Source organism: Marmota marmota, unplaced genomic scaffold (assembly GCF_001458135.2).
Source record: "Marmota marmota marmota unplaced genomic scaffold, marMar, whole genome shotgun sequence".
In the NCBI taxonomy this organism is placed as follows: Eukaryota; Metazoa; Chordata; class Mammalia; order Rodentia; family Sciuridae; genus Marmota; species Marmota marmota.
In genome coordinates, this window is record NW_026000221.1 from 3789478 (window position 1) to 3805765 (window position 16288).

General features: G+C 39.8%; 1 long non-coding RNA gene across 1 annotated transcript; it reads right to left on the reverse strand.

Moving 5' to 3' along the window:
* Window positions 1-414: 414 nt before the first annotated feature.
* On the reverse strand, window positions 415-16033 carry LOC125612942. The gene is made up of 3 exons (XR_007343424.1): window positions 16023-16033; window positions 8574-8576; window positions 415-555 (listed from the first exon to the last, which is right to left on the reverse strand). It is a non-coding gene; the product is annotated as an uncharacterized LOC125612942 (long non-coding RNA).
* Between the last annotated feature and the right edge of the window lie 255 nt (window positions 16034-16288).

Genomic DNA, 16288 nt, shown 5'->3' on the forward strand with positions numbered 1-16288 from the left:
CCTTAATTTGTAATGCCCTTTACCTGACCTTGACTATCAGCAGAAGGAATTCTCTTATCAGAATGTCTGCAGCCTCAGCTCAGAGCCATCACCTGATCCTATAGGAAATCCAATCTTTGATGCTAGGTCTGATGAGGGTGTTCCTTAAGGGATAACCCTCTTTCCATCTTGCACAGGAATCTTCCCTCTCTGAAATATTCTTTCCTATCCTGGGCTAATCTGCCGCAGTCTGGCTGGGCACAAAATCACGAGCCACTCAAGCAGGAACAAAGTTTATTTTTTGAAACTGCCGCCAATGTCCGGTACCGGGAAGATTTTTTCCTCCCACGCGGCGTCCTCCCGGACCGCAGAGCGAGCTCCTCCCCCGGAACTCCCTCCTACTGTACTTCCCCAACCAATGGGAACTCTCCAGGAGTCCGGTAGCCGGCCTAGGTGAACAGCAGGAGTCCAATATCCATATGAATGCAAATCTTAACATAATCATATCATCTCAATGGCTAGCTGGCGTCACCTTTCGACCAAAAATGCCATGCATCATACACTTGGCTCTTAGCACTAATCATCACCTACAAAGAGCACCCTAAGGGTTTTTTGATCCCAGCTTTCTTGAAAGGGTCTCAAAGCTTGCTGAGTGTAACCCCTTCTGAGGGCCACATTCACCTCCCCAGAGAAGCCTCCTGTCCCCACTCTAGTCATTTTGTGCTGGGCCACAACTTGGCTCATAAGGGCAGGCAATAAAATCCAGTCTTACACATGCAAAAGACATGTTCATGTGCACAAGATCCAGGTCACTGAACCTGTGACTTTGTTACAAAGAAGAAATAAGGTAACGTAAAACTTCATTTGAAAATTGTAAGTGTGCACAAAGGTAGATCTAAGGATGAACAGAATAGGGCTAGTGTCCTCCACGGCCTCTTCTCTCCCCTGTCCTCCACAAGCACTTCTGGAGCACCTCAGTGTGCCATGAGCTATGTTGAATGTCAAGGGTAGAGCAACTCACAAGAAAAACACATATCCTTTATCCCATTGAAAGTATACTTTTGAGATAAGCATTGCCGAAACTACTCTGCCCTGGCACATGTTAGGCTGTCAGAGATGGCTAGTTGTTGATAATTGAATTATTCTATATCCTGAATACATATTGTATTCATTTAGTTGTGTCACTCTTTCTGATAAGTTTCACTTGCTGTTGGTGCTTTGCAGCCAGGGAGAGAACAAAAGAACTGGTTTCCTTTGCTCTGCAATTAATATAACGTTCCCAGTAAGAGTTCAACAAAATGCTCATACTTAACTAACCACTGTTAGCAAAGCCCAACTTCCAGGAGGGAGTTTTCAGAAGAGTTTATAGTGGCAAGAGTAACACATGTCAAAACCACCTCCCATCCTTTGAGCTCTGGGTAGAAACAGAAAAGGAAAAAGAAGAAAGATCTTTGCAGTTAGCTGGGTGAGACAGGGTGGAATCAAACAGAATAATCCAAAGCAAAGTCACACAAGCAGGTCACCCCCCAGTGGGGAGTAGACTGAGGGGGACGCACATACAAACAGAAAGATAGCCTTGTCCGATGTCTCTAAGAACTTATGTTTACTTTTCCAATTTTACTACTATGAGAATCCACCAGATAAGGGTGTATGAGGAAAAGGAAAATGAGCCCACAAAATGTATTTGTTACGCAGCATGGCACAATGTCGGTGATTTTAGCAGCAGGTAGAAATAAGCTCCTTCAGTAAATTAATTCAATTGTAGTGACAAAGCATATTGAACCAGGGAGGCTGCTTCTGGCAAAGTTTCAGCTCCTTGGCAGCAGTGTTTAAACCCAACTTTGTATAATTAAAATAGGGGAACCTCCTTTCCAGGGGAGTGAGCCAGAAAACCAAAGAAAATGAATTCTCAAAATGAATTTTCTTTTCCCAATTAGTTCAAGAAAATGCTAATGGAACGGGCAGAATCAATTAATTGTGTTCCTAAAATAATAAAGCTGGGAGTCTCCTGCCCTCTCCTGTTAATAGGAACCTTTTACATCTCTCAGGTCATGTGCCCCCAAGCCGAGCTCCTCCTCAGCCAAAAACAAAATAGCAAAACCACACTGGGTTCACAGTGCTGTCTTTTCAACAACGTGACCTTCAGGAAAATCTGGACACCCCACCAGGAGAAACATAAATGGTTTCCAGCCTAAACTGGCTTTTGCTGCTTGTAAATCTCATCCATGTGGACACTCACATCATACAATTTTAGTTTTGCCACAAGTGTCAGAAGATGGCACAGTCAGTGAATGGTAAACGGACAAGATGCCCCATGTACTAGCTGGGGCCCAGGGCTGGGAGAGCTTGGCTTGGCACTCCCTGAAGCCGTGGTGATTCTCATCAGGACACACAGGCCTCTGAAGTCCAGTCCTTGCTTGCTTCTCCAGCTTCCATTCTGTTCATTTGAAATTGATCTGGGATTGCTGTTTCCCAGCTCCTTGTCTTGTAGCAACTTGATTTCCTAATAGAGTGTCTTCTCCCTTCCCCTTAGGACAACTGAGGAATCTATCCCCAGCCCTCAGACGGGCTCCAGTAACCCTCTTCTATGAATGGCTCAGCTAACCTGGTTGCACCCCTCCCAGGGCCTCTCTTGCATCTGGCCTGGCACTTTTCGTGTGCAGGTAGCACTTTGTTTTGTGGGGTTTGATTTTCATGTACAGATACATTACTGCCTCTGAACTCTGAGCTCCTCAAAGGCAGAGACTGTGTTGATATTTGTTTGAACCTCCCACCCAGAAAGTGCCTCGAACACTACAATTGAGTAACTGGTAGTAGTAGAAAGAAGAGAGGAATTTTTACTTCATGTCTAGTACCAGGGAAAGGGAGATGACATATTTCAAGGCTTTAGTAAAAAAAAAAAAGATGGAGGATTTTTGTGCAGTCCTTATTCCAAATAGGGAGACAGATTAGAATCAGGAAACCTGGGCTGTCATATATCCTATCTGTGACCACAGGCAAATTGCTTCACACTTTCATGCCTCAGTTTCTCCATGGCTAGAAGTAAGCATTCCCAAATCTGTTATAGTAATGAAATTATGTGATTTTAAGAATAGCACAATATAAAATAACTAAAAGCAACAGTAATTAGAGAAAAAAATGTTTTCTTCATTATTATTGAATATACACAGTCATTGAAAGGATTTATGACTTAGGAATTATTTACATTATAATCAGGAAATGTGACTCTGAAAACCATCATTAGCGTAGTTCCTATTTGATGAATATTGTTGGAACACGAGTCTGAAGTGAACTCCATTATTTTTGAAAATTTATTCTGAGACATATAGAAGCTCCTCTCCTCATTGGGGGAGATGAAGTAGAGGTGAAGAGGACTGACTTCCCAGTTTCCTCTGGCTAACAGCAAGGAGCTCTGCCAAGTACATGTGTATAAAGGTTATTGAGGGGAGAAAATAACTCAGTTTCTCAGTTTATTCAAGTCACTGAATTTGAGCTCTAGGCTATTGAAATTTTCCATTTTCTTCCCCATTTTGGAATGATAGCTGACCGTATGAACAAGGCACACTCTTTGCCCAGTTTGAAATATTGCTTATTAAGGCAGGAAAGCCAGCTGGCATGTCTTTAAAAGATTCTGAACCCCACCTCTGAAACTGAAAAGCTTCACTGGCTACAACAGAGTTAACTAGAATATTCAGTTCTAAAGAACACTATGATTTGCTGATATTTCTGGTTACTCAACATTTTGCTATATTTGGCATTGAAATGAAGGATCCATTGTTCACTACTTGATGAGATGCTGCCTGGCCCAACAGTGGAGGCTGGAAATAAGGCAACTTGGCTTTGTTTGTTTTGCGGAAAAGTAGCCTGGTGGATTAGGAAAATCAACCTCTTTGAGGCTCAGAGAGCCCAACTGGAAAATTAAGGTATGAAATTAGAGGCTATCTAAAATCCTGTAGTTCTAAGTGCCCTGCACATGCTGAATCATTTACCAGGTACTACAAGTGAAGCCCAGATGTCAGCCAGGAGTGATCTTCACAGAGCACCATGGGCCCTCTCAGTCCCTTCCCCAATCTGTTGATCATTTCCTAATGCATACTGTAGGCAGTCCTGAGAACAGGGTTGGAAGCTTTCTATCTATGATGACAATGGGAAAGGAGGAGGAAAGGAACTGCCTCTGCTCCCAGGACATGTAAGGTGAGAAATAAAAGTCTCTCTGACTATATCACAGCAATTGCTGCTGGGCTGAAATTCAACAGAGGGACACAGGGCTTTGAACAGCAAGGAACTCTGCCAAGTACATATGTATAAAGGTTATTGAGGTGCCCCACTCGGCACTTAGAGACTCAGTGTCAGTGATGGCTAGGAGGACTCTGGGATTCTGGACACTAGAAGCTATGGTCCCTCAGCAGCTGATTACCAAGGCCAATTCCCTCTCCTTCTAGAAACACAGCTGGACTGTTTCCCTGCCTCTTTTGCAGCTAGGTGTGGCTTTGTCACTGTACCTGTCCTATGGGTGGATAACGCTTTTCTAGGGTTGACCCATGAAAACCTCTCACCCATTCTTCAATTTCTCCTCTCCATCCATCTGATACCCAGGGCAACTGTGAAAGAAGCCGCACATTGAAGACGAAGGAGTCTGGATAGTCCCCATTCCTGAACAAACAGCTTCCTCCACAGACTGCACTCTGTGAGAGTAAGAAATCAGCCTCAGCTGCTGAAGATTTGGGGTTTATTTGTTATAGCTGCTAGCCCTGCATAGAAATGTCTGCCTGTGTATCAAAAACAGGTGTTTGTACTGTTGATTTTTGTAGCATGGGGTAGTTAATGGTAGCTTTGGGGGCTTCACCTAAATAAGTTAAGCCACCCACTGTGGTTCTGATAGCAGTTTCTCAGGTCTTAATGAATGAATGAATACTGCAAAAATCACTGGATAAATAAATAAACAGGCCCATCACCAGTGGGTACCTGGGAGGGCAGAGTGGGGCAAGATGGCAAAAACATCTTCTCCCCTGGGCCCTCCTATTTATGTCTGGAACAGCTTGGAGCAGCCACTGATTTATTCCTTGGGAAGTGAGACATAAATCATAATGCAGGCCTCAGAGTCTCAGAGGCAGTTAACAAGAGGCCCAGAAAGAGACTGGCTGGCCTACAACTACTGCCCAGCAACAGAAAAGAGAGGAAGGAAATAGTGGGGGCAGGCCCATTAAATTAAGAGGCACCGCAGTGCCACATTCTAGAATTGGGAAACAAAGAGCAGCTGCGTCCATCTGACTCTCCATCCTGCCAGCTACAGTGTGTCTAGTTATAATATTTAACGATTAAAAGCATGACTCAAAATATAGAATGACTATGTGTCGATGATTATTAACTAAATAATGTGGAGACCCATAATGGTGAAGTTGGTGCAGAGCATTTTTTAAAACATGGGTTACACCAGTTCACCACAAAAGGCACTCTGAAATAAATTAACTATTAAGAAAATGGAATTTGGAATCTTCATGTTCCATATTACTCACTGTGTCTAACCCTGTAATAGCAGAGTCAATTCATTTCTCTCTATATTAATTAGTCCTCAGAGAAGCCTGTGAGGCAATACTCCAGTGTGTCGTGCAAGGGACATGATGCCACCCATGCCTTACTTCCTGTTTTAAAATATTTTTATTTCTTTTTAAAATTTGGGTTTTTTTTTTGTATTTTTATTGATTTTTTTAAAATATAAATGACAGCAGAATGCACTACAATTCTTATTACACATATAAGCACAATTTTTCATATCTCTGGTTGTATATAAAATATGTTGACACCAATTCATGTCTTCATGATGTCAGGGACTGGCCAGAATTTCCAGAATTATTTGTAGTTCAGAAGTAGACAGTTTCATGAAAGTAGCTGCTTTAGTGGAAGAAAACAATTTTAGATGACTGAATTAGTTGATGGAGATTTAGTTGTAGTTATGTGTTTTAGAATGTTATCATTTCCCAGTGTTCTATTTTTGATGGATATATGAAGAAATAGATTATTAGACAGCAATTCATGTACTTTGGATAATGATGTCTATCACATATTTTTCTTAACAGCCCCCTGTTTTGACCACAGATAATCTCCAAAGATTATTCTTGATCATAAAAAAAAAAGTCTGGTCTCACTGTGTGTTAGTCTGGTTATTTTCAAAGGTGAAGCAGAAGAAGTAAGAGACCACGAAATCCTCCTGGAGTATATGGTACTGAGCAACAGTTAAGACCAGAGAATTAACTTTTGTCTGGAAATTTCACTGAGGAATCTCAGGTTGGGCATTTTAAAAGACTTCATTATTTGATATTCTTTCCTGAGGCTAGAAGTCAAGCCTGTGAAATTCCACCTGATTTAGCAAGCAATACCTACAGATTTTGGTGAATTCTTCTCAGAGATTTTCTCTGTTTTATTAAGGGAACTGCTCTGTGTCTGGATAAGTCTCTATAAACATTCACTCCACATGTGAACTACAACTCTTTTGAGGGAGGCTTCTCATATCTGATTAAATGAAGCCAACTTTCAACATGAGAATCCAGATAGGGCCCTGGTTTCACAGTTAACTTTATAAATTAAATCTCAGTAAAAACAGAATCATATTCTCACTAAACTTATGCAAATAACTACATTGCTGAGTAAAGAAACTCTGTAAAAATATTAGTTTCTGAGTTCTGAAGTGTTGGCAAAATCAGACCATTAAAAGTGTCATATTTTAGTTTGCCTAAGAATAATCTAATTCTTCATATACCCATAAAAAATTGAACACTGGGAAATGATAATATTCTAAAACATAACTACAATTAAATCTCTCATCAACTAATTCAGTCATCTGAAATTGTTTTCTTTCACTATGTCTTGGGTCAGCACCAACTTTCATGAAACTGCTCTGAACTAAAAATAATTCTGGAAATTCTGGCTGGTCCCTGATATCATCTAATAGTCATCTACACAATGTTAGCCTTCACCTTGGCAGCTTGACTTGAAGTCCAGACTTGAAGCCCAGACTTGAAGCCTCAGTAGTTACTTGGACCATCTGTAGGCTTTTCCTCAAGACTCTGAACCTGTTTTTCATAGAAGATAGATCCAGCCTGTGGGCCTTTGTGAAATTATCACAGGAAAGTGGAACCCATCAATAGGTGACACTGTATGTCCACGGTTCACTATTTGTAGTGAACAATAACATCAAAATAGAGAAAAGTTAGATTTTCTGTTAGGTTACAATCCATAACTTTTTCCAAGAATTTGATCTGTTTGCTTCTTGGAAAAACCATATTAAGGACAGTAAGAGTATTGTTGAGTCTCCAGGGCCTCCTAATCCATCTGTAAAATGTATGTGCTCGAAACATTAAAGATATTTTACCTATAAATAATTAACATTTAACTTGACAAATCAGTTTTTGTCAGTCAGCCTTTACAACTGTGTTGAGCTAATGAATATGCAAAACAGACTTAATTATTTCTAGCTTCTCCTTGTTTTATAAGATTAAAGAATAAATCTTTGGGAGTTTCCTTGGGGACATAGAAAGATGCTTAGGTATAAAAGATATCCTATTTCCTTTTGTTCTAAATTATGGCCCGATTTCAGGATAGCAAAATCAACAATTGAGAGATTTGGGCACTGGGTTAAGACAGAAACAATAACTTGGTTGCCTATTAATCAAAGTGACAATATATATTTTAAATAAACATTGAAGAACGTGGCACAATTTCATGGAACCTTATCTCCTTAGGAATCTACGGCATAATAAAGTCACACAAAGAACAGAAAAGTTTCTTGGTGAGTAGAACCCTGGCCATGCAGGCAGATAACATAGTACACACAGAATAACCTTTAGAGATCAGTAGAAAAGAGAAAGGGGACCTGGGTCAGAGGTGGGAATGGAGGGAGGAAGTGCTCGGGAGGGATGTTGGCCAAATCACATCATTATATTGTGTGCCTGTAAAATATGTAGCAACAAATCCCACAATTATGTATAATAATAAAAATGTGGAGAAAGAAATAATAAACTTTTATGTTTCCTCATAAAGGAGACCAATTTACCATTCTAACAGAAAGAAACTGAAGTCCACTTTTTCAATAATATTAGGGTTAGCAGGGAAGATTTGCAAACTTCTCCCACCCCTTTAATTAAACTCACCAATGAACCCATCTCACTGAGTGGGGTCCTCCACAATCTGAATGTTCCTTGCTTTCCCTCTGACTCATTATTTTTGGGTATTAGAGAGCAAGGTGAATAACACATAATTTTTACAAACCTTCTGCAACTACTATATCCAAGTTTTGTCATCCATTATTCCATTTCACATTATGGAACAATAATACATTGTGGGTCAAACTACCTTGTTTTTTCCTCTGGTGATATGCACCTGTTTATCTTATGAGCAATTGAAATTCTTTGCTATTATGACTAATCTTAACCATATGTATTCATTAAAACTTGCAAATAAATTCTATTTTAAAGAAAGAACAGAGAAGGAAGAAGGGAATTGAGAAATACCTATCACACACAAGCAGTTAGGGAGACTCAAAAGTTCAGAGGAACATAGCATATTATCCCCAACAGCCACCTATATGCCTTTAATACCTTCTCCAAGTGACAAAAAGAAAGGTTTCCATTGATAGAACCTACTCTATGACATGAAAATAGGAAGCAAAAGTACATACTGAGACACTAAACTGTGCTCAATAGCCAAGATTTCTATATTCACTTTTACTTAGAAATATCCAGGTAGCCATAGATCATTAACCAATTGACTCAATTTTATATTGATCCTTGGTTGTAAAGTTTACTATGGCTGTTGGAAATTATGTTCAGACAAACTACGTACATAATTGCTGTTGATATAAAAGGTTTATCAGAATTATAATTCAATTTAGTTCAAAAATTTTACATTTTTAAAGTCCTAAATATTATGTAGAAATAATATTAGCTTATCTGATAAGGAAATTAGTATAAAAAGTTTAGGAAGTTTAGATTAACTAGTTTTTTCAAGACAAAAGCATAAAAACCTTCAAAAAAATCTTGTATTATAACCCTTAGTGATAAAAACCACAGAAATTACATAAACTATTACTAAGTCAAAATGATTAAATCAATCTGATTTGCCTAAGGATTTACTTTGAATTACCTAAATTTTGATTTTTTTTAAATGCCTCAGCATTTTCTATAAGAAAGGTTTCTCAAAAGCTAGCTCATTTAATATATTGGGAGTTTCAATTTAAAAAAATTTTTTTGCAGGCAATTCTGGGAATATTAGATTTATGTAAGTACTTAAAATCTCTTTGAACCAATTAATTAATTTAAGAGAGGTTGTAATCTAATTTATTAATACCCTTCAGGGGGAAGGAAAATATTTTACACACAGTGAGCAGTAAGGCTTTCCTTAGTTACACACATTCAAACCCACGGAGAGTTTCTAACTTCATTTCCCAAACTCAGTCACAGGTCAGCAACAGAACTGTGAAAACTCACTGCTCCACATCTCAAAGGGCTGCTCCTTATCTTTATGAGCTCACAAATGGCCAAACAGACAAACTGAAAAGGCAAAAACTGGACTCTTGGTTGTTTCTCACCCAAGAGAATATGTCCCCTCATTCCAGCATTAATTCCCAAATGATCAGACTAAAACCTGAGTCCCAATGATGGCAGTCACCCATAGTAAATAACTTCTGATCATGCATAAATCATAACCAGAACTAAAGTTGGCCAAGGACCAGAAATAATTAATAATAATAATAATAATAATAATAATAATAATAATAAAAAGAGGTGGGAGGAGAGGTTGAGGAGAAGAAAGAGAGAGAAAGAAGAGGGTGAGTCAGGAAAGAAAGTTTTACTTGGTATCTATTCCAAGAGCCAAAATAGCATGCCAAGGATAAGACAGCCCATGAGATGCACTTCCTGTAAAGCACATCTTAATTGGCACAGGCAGGTCTCAGTGAAGCTCTAGACTGACAATTATAATTCCTTCAATTCTCAAAATGCTAAAAACACCCAGATATAGAATGAATATGTGTCAAAGACTAACTGATTCATTAACAAGGGAGCCAGTAAGATGGTAAAGCCAGTTAAAGAAGCATTTTTTCTCATACAGGTTACATGATTTATTTATTTTATTTATTTGTAAAAATTTGCATTTGGGGAAACTAGGGTTATATAGTTTACCAAGAAAGGCTCTGTGAAAAAATGGTTGTCATTCTATGGTAGCAGATGGAAAAATGACTCACCAAAGATGCAAATGACCTCATCTCAGAAGCTGTGAATGTGGGACCTTACATGGCAAAAAGAATTTTGAAGATTAACATAAGGATCTTAAGATCGAGAGATAATCCTGATTATCTGAGTGTGCTCAATTTAATGACATGAGTCCTTGAAAGTGGGAGAGGAAGGCAGAGTGAAGGTCAGAGTGATGTACATGAGAAGGACCTGCAGGTGCTGGCTTTGAAGATGGAGAAAGGAGTACATGAACCAAGAAAAGTGGTGACCTCTAAAAGCTCAAATGGCCCTCCACTTTGACTCAGCAGGAACATGGCACCTCCATCGCATGCCTTCAAGGAACTGAATTTTTCCAACAACTCAGAAAATAGAGTCTCCCCAGGACAAGCAAAACTTGCAGACACCTTGATTTTAGTCTGGTGAAACCTGTATTGGACTTCCGACCTCCATACTGCAAGGTGATTACTTTGTGCTGTTGTAAGCCACTGAATCTGTGGTAATTTGCTATGACAACAAGAGCAAAGTAACACACTGGGGCCGAGATAAAAATTTGTTAACATTCTATAGGATAATAAAACTGTAAGCTTGAAGGTTATCTTTCTACCAGACAGGCACCCACACAGTGCATTTAACTCGATTTTGATTTTATAATAGTAAAGCACAAAATCAAACATAGGTACATTACTCTAGAGTATTAAATCATTTTTAGTAAGTGTATTAAACAATCAGTACGATATTGCAAGTCATGTCATGCACCTTGTTGTCTTATTTCTGACTTTAATTTTCCTAACAGAGAAGGTATTGTTTGATTTTATAGATTGTAAACTGCATGAGGGCAAGCATTGTATTTATAACAATTAATGTAGTCTTATCAGAGGCTAGCATGATGCCTGACACATAATCGGTGCTAAATTAATAGAGCAATCTCTGAAACTTCATCTCTAAATATTTCCCTTATGTGATATCTGAGCCAGTTACACTCAATGCTTTGAATATAAAGAAGCCATGCACTTTTCTACTATGAGACTTCTCATTTGCTTTTGCCTCCACCTAGAACCCACATTTGCATTTGGTCTGGGTAACAAGCAAACATACCTTGGGTCTCAGCTCAGACATCACTTCCTCTGGGATGTAGTGTATGGTTGCCCTCATCTTTCCACATAGGGTTCTGCCTGCTCTCAAAGCCCCTATACTTACCCCCTTCACAGCACTTAAGCATTATATTTGCCTTGTATGCATACTCCTTGAGGGTCAGATGCAGAAAACTGCAATAGTTTCAGCTTCAATCAGAGAGTCAGACTGCCTGACTTTGTAATTTACAAATTGTGTTATTTTAGGTAAGCTAATTAATCTGTGACTCAATTTTCTCATCTGCAAAACAGGAAAAATATTAATATGTTTTCTGTACAGAGTTACTGAATAAAGATTAAATGTCAAGGACTTAGGACAGAGACTGGCACACAGCTAGCACACCAGAAGCTTTTGCTGGTTTTGTGAGTTGCATGAAATCGGAAATACGTATTGTTCAGCTCATCCTTAGTTTCTGACACTGAATGCCTGACATATTGTAAGTGTTCAGTATGCTCAGTATCCTTTGGTGACTTAAATGGAGTTCTGATCCTATAAAGACTGTCTTGTTTGACCAAAATTGTAGATAAAAGAGCAATGTCTTGACAATGAGATAAGCTACCTAATGACATTCAATTTCAAAGTCAGGAGAGCTCCCTGCTCTCAATCTAGAAATGTTTGAAAGTCAGCATACTCTAAAGCTTTAATGTTCTCTGGAAGGGTCTGTTGACTCAATCCTGGGATACAACGTTCATCACATCACAGGTGCAAGCATCCATCCCCAAAGGATCATGAATTCTCAGCAATAGCACACCCTTCCCATTCCTATCTCCTCAACACACAAACCCACAGCTTTCCATCCATACCATCCCCATTGCTTCTGGACTAGGAAATTCTCAAGAAGCCTTGAAATACATTATTCTGACCTAGGAATCAGTCTTTGAAAGTTCCCAGGAGCTTGCTCAGGCTGAGGGACCACAGTGCCACTCTTCTCTCTTTGGTTGTTGGATTTGCTAGCTAAGCCATCACACCCCTGCTGTTGTATACCCTCTTCACTATCCTCCTTCAGTCTCTGTCTAGGTGGGTTGGAATCACCAACCCAGCCAGGAACAGCACAGATGGAAACCCACCAATGACTTAAATTCGTATCCTACAGGCATCTGCCTGCAGTCCCCACAGAGTGAAAAAGGATCAGAAATTATGAGAAAGGCACTGTCATTTTATATAAATTAGCCTGAGCCAGCATGGAATTTGTACCTGCACAGAATATATCAGAATTAATGTGAGTTTTTAAAGGCCTAGTCATGCTATGTGCAGGATAGGTGTATGTGGCATCCAAAAAGGGTGAGAGGAAACTTCACTTATGACAGTCTAAGCCCTCCTTCTTTCCATCTATAACCCAATAGAGTTTTATTATTATTACCTTTGCAATTTCCATCTTGATGTTTCCATTGTCCCTATTACTAAAGAAATGTTAAATCCACATAAATAAAAACAGAACAAAACTAAATAGCATTCTTCTGAATTATTTTGCCTTTGAGAAAAATGAGCCGGAAAAAGTTACATAATGTGTCAAAAGTTGTATAAGATGACAGGCAAAGAGTCCAGATTCCTAGGTTCCAGATTTTGAGGAACATTACCTCATCTAATCTGGATCAACCACAATTCAACAAGTCAGGTGCTACTGTCCCAATATTAGAGGACTAAGAAGTACCATGTTGAATGGAATAAGATTGGATTCTGAGGGTGTGTTAGTCAGCTTTTTGACATTGTGACCAAAATACCTGACAAGAATAACTCAGAGAAGAAAAAGTTTATTGTGGCTCATGTTTCAGAGGTTCCATTTGTGGTTGGTTGATCCATTGCTCTAGGCCCAAAGTGAGGCAGAAAATCATGGTAGAAGGTTTTGCAGAGACGTGCTGCTCCACATCTCTGCTGGGGAGGAGCTGCAGGGAAAATGAGCCCTTCCAGAGGAGCCCCAAGTGACCCACCTCCTCCAGCCATACCCTACTTACCTACAGTTACTACCCAATTGTAGTCCTTTGAAATTATTATTTCATCAATTGTATTAATTAGCTGATTAATCCATGGCTCTCATAGTCTAATAACTTCAGCTCAACATTCTTACATCAACAGGAGCTTTGGGGGGATACCTCATATGTCAACTGTAACAGAGGACAGATATTTAACAGAAAAAGAAAACAGAATTTTAAATACCTGAGTGACTAGAAAAATTTAAAGGTAAATAAGAGCATTCAAAGGTATAACAGTATTGGTGATGCGAGTCACACATGCCATATCCAGGCTAATTTTTTTCCTCTCATCTCTAGCATGCATTTCATTGATATTTGAATGGTTGCTGTCCCAGAAAACAGCTTTCTTGGCCCAAGAAACCAGCATAAATCATAAGACCAAGCTAAAAAGACACAAAGAAGTTCCCCTTTGGCTCCAGAAGCCTCCCAGCTTCAACAGAAAATAAATAACACCTTAGTGACACTGCTTCATGATTTCCAAGACCAAGTTTGCATCAACCCTTTGAGCAATATTATCTTGAGTCCTCCTCAAGAAAGAATAGGAGGTGTAATTTCTTCAAATGTAACCCCCTCCTCTAGAACTTTCCTCCCTTTACCTCTTCCAGGAAGCTGGAGAGGAGGGGAGCAGTGACATAGCCAGCCGGACAAGGTCACACCTGGATACAAACAAGAATATTATTTGTCCGAGGTCTCCTTTCCCAAGCTCTAAGTGAAAGTTTCTCATTGTCCCTTCACCAATCCCAGGAATGCCTCCTGGGCTGGTCTCTGTACGCTAGCCCTTTGCCATCTTTCCATCGTTGCTATCTCCCTCTCAACCTTCACTCCTGAGAGACTCACCCTGGCTGCTGCTTCCACAGAATCCTGAAGCAGAATCCTGAGCAAGTGAAATATTTCCCCTTATTCTCTGTCAGTAGCTGATATCGATTAATGTGCCCACCCACTAGGCTTTGCATGTCTCTTTTCAAACAGGGGACTTCTTGAGACAGTACTTTAACCTGTAAGTGACATGATAGCTGAGGAAAGATTTGGTGGTGGAGGGGAGTCAGTGGTTCCAGAACTAGCCCCACGTTGTCAACTGCCAACAACAACTTTCTCTGTCATTTGTTAAATTGTGATTCTACGTATACTCTGTTTTTCACACACACACACACACACACACACACACACAATCTCCACTGCTTGACTGCGTCATCAAGTGGGGGGCCAGGCGGAGGCCCCAGGCCTCAAAGAGCAATGTGTTTGAGTTAGCTTTATGTCACAAGACATAAATGCAAGGAAAAATCAACTTAATGGAGGAAATACTTATTTTGAGTCATGGTTTCTGAGGTTTCATTCCATGGTCACTGTTACCTTTGGCCTTGTGGTGAGGCAGAATATCATGGTGGAAGCACATGGCAGAGGAGACTACTCACCTCATGGCAGAAAACAGAGAAATGAAGGGATGGGGCCCCAGTACCACCTTCAAGGACATATCTCCAATGACCTAACTTCCTTCCACTAGGCCTCATGTACTCATGCGTCCACCAACCTCCCAATATCACCCCAGGCTGTGACCAAGAACTCAGCACTTTTACCCTTGGAGGACACTTAAGATCCAAACCGTAACAGTATTTCCAAGCCTGGCTCACCACCAATGTCTGCTCAAGAAGGTAGGAAGACCCCATAGACTCTCTTAGCAGTTCTCATGCCTTTTATCCTGTTATCCCAGAGCATCACTAATAGGTATAGTTCGGGCAAACCCTCATCCTCACCTGAGTCTTAACTGCAGGGGGAGAGGAGATGGAATAATCCAGATCATCAGCAACTCTGGGAAACAAAGAAGGAAAGTAAAGCCATGACCCATGAACTCTTGAGCTCTTTATGGTGTGCACAGACTTTGAAACACAGCCACTTTCTGTGGCATAAGTAACCTGTAAGGTGAACACACAGAATTAAATATCACATGGCCAAGGGTACTATTCTTCAAGGTCGTCTTTTCGATGGACTTGATACTTGTTTCAAAAGTGCTTCATGATTTAACATAATTGACCAGCTCCAGCTTCAAAATTACTTCCAAAGCTTCTTTTGCTATCTCCATGTGATGTCAAGTCTTTGTCATGGGAGGAGAGATTTAAATGTTGGAAAAAGAGCCCAAGGTTAGATCATCAAGAATCTAACCTGATGGGGAGTCTGTTGAATTATACTGTCCTTCAATGCCCCTTGCTTCCTTGCACAGTGATTGTGGAGAAATGAAGCCAAATTTTTTGTGCAATTAGTAATGTGACCCTAAGGATCATCTGAAAATAGCAGAAGAAGGGTAACTGAAAGGTCTGTTGGGAACAATCAAGGCATCTCTGGAATAAGTACACAGCCTTCCAAAGTGACTACTGAGAAGTGGGTAACGTCACCAGGGTAAGAGGTCTGGGCAAGATGCATTAAAAAAGTACAACCATGGGCTGGGGATGTGGCTCAAGCGGTAGCACGCTCGCCTGGGATGCGCAGGGTGCTGGGTTCCATCCTCAGCACCACATAAAAATAAAATAAAGATGTTGTGTCTACCGAAATCTAAAAATAAATATTAAAAAATTCTCTCTCTCTCTCTCTCTTAAAAAAAGAAGTACAACCATCTTTTCTATCAGAGACACAATAATAAACAAGTAGTGTTTTGTCTTGATACCACTCCTAAAAACCTGAAGAAGGGAAATAAGCTTGTTAAAATCCAGAACTTTCCTAAAACCCTCTTTCTTTACCTCCCACCATGCACATGGGAGGCAGGAAGAGAATGAGAGAGACAGCACATGATCACGTGCACATGGAAGAGAGAAATATAAAAAAAATTGCCAGAGACATGGAGATTTCTTTTTCCCACAGAGTCCTTTCCACTTGATAATTCACTGGGGATGGCTGAGTATTGGCTCATTTGCCCCCAAGCTCTTAAGACCAAAAATGTAAATTATAGCAATGTGTTAATTTAAATAAAATATAGTTATAAATCTGAAAAAT